This window comes from Epinephelus moara, chromosome 23 (genome assembly GCF_006386435.1).
Source record: "Epinephelus moara isolate mb chromosome 23, YSFRI_EMoa_1.0, whole genome shotgun sequence".
Classification (NCBI taxonomy): domain Eukaryota; kingdom Metazoa; phylum Chordata; class Actinopteri; order Perciformes; family Serranidae; genus Epinephelus; species Epinephelus moara.
In genome coordinates, this window is record NC_065528.1 from 21786573 (window position 1) to 21787906 (window position 1334).

Here is a 1334-nt window from a genome sequence, read left to right on the forward strand (position 1 = left end):
AGCCAACAATATAAGGTTCAGTGGTAAGATTACAGATCTTAAAAATGTGGACTTCCATGCAGAGGAGTCTGACTCAATTGGACAAAAAGAACTTAAACTAAATTAGGTAAAATGTTGAAAAGTGAGCGATTTTAAAAATGTTTATGATAAAATGATAACAGTGAGGACAAATTACAAACAGGTGAGATTAAGTTTGATGAAAAAAGAAAGTAAGGAATGATCATTGGTGTCTGAAAATTCCATCTATTGTTGCAATGGGTTTGTCAATTGTGGAATTTTTGTGGTGATGTGATCGTAATTATTTCTGAATCTTATAATTTAATATTTTATAATGCCTTACATTAAAACTTAATACTTTCCAGACCTGTGGACACCCCAATTTCATTACAAAAAAAAAAAAAAAAAAAATAGCTGTATGGCTCATAGAGTCTCATTTTTTAAATTGTGACAGATGTCAACCCTCTACATGTTATACATGAAGGTTTGTGCACAGTTTCCACTTCTTTGACTCAGTGTCTTAAGACAATCATGTTTGAGATTAAATTATTAAAGTTAGTTTTTAATACCTTAGATCAATAATAATAAAAAACAAGCAGTCAATAATTTCTCAATTAAAGCACATTTATTGAACACTGTCATCCTTTAAACTCCACACTTAGGATCATACATTTTCACCACTTTAAATACAGTTTCAAACTAATTTTAGCATTACATGAATTAAAAATGTCGCCAGGATTATGACACATTATCTGGAGTTTACTCTTCTTACAAACAGTTAAGATAACCAGTGGTCATAAAGGTCACCTTGTGCCAGTCACGTGCAGACCGACCTCCTTTGTGTCCTGCTCCTCTCACAGCAGCAGGGCCGTGTGTCCCGGCAGGGTGACCTGGAAAACGCTCAGACAACAGTAACTGTGGACAGCACTTTCTGCCCCAACATCGCATCACAATGTACCACTATTGCCATCAGTGACAATGCAGTGCAACACAATACCTGCCCGGGTTTACCTGGATTTCACAATCCGTGGCCAGGGCCGAGCGCCGAGGTGCGTTTGATTCGTTCCTCTGGGCGGCGCCATGCGGGGTTCAGGAGCGCTCCCTACTGGGCGGGCACCGTCCAGTGCGCCGCTGTGAGACAAATAAAGCCCAACCATGAATCATGCGACATAACAATCACATAACACGGGCTATAAATACACATTAACAAGATCATATCAAGCATTTACAATGTTAATGTCACACCTTTTTATTTGCCCTTATCGGGAAGTCACTGTTGGATTAGTGGCCAAACCAGTTTCACCAGGCCGCGCAGACCAGTTCATTCCAGTTCCCAG

General features: G+C 39.2%; 1 long non-coding RNA gene across 1 annotated transcript; it reads right to left on the bottom strand.

The window, feature by feature from the left end:
• Positions 1-603: 603 nt before the first annotated feature.
• Positions 604-1334, bottom strand: LOC126384880 (uncharacterized). Its single transcript, XR_007569356.1, has 2 exons — positions 1243-1334; positions 604-1128 (listed from the first exon to the last, which is right to left on the bottom strand). It is a non-coding gene; the product is annotated as an uncharacterized LOC126384880 (long non-coding RNA).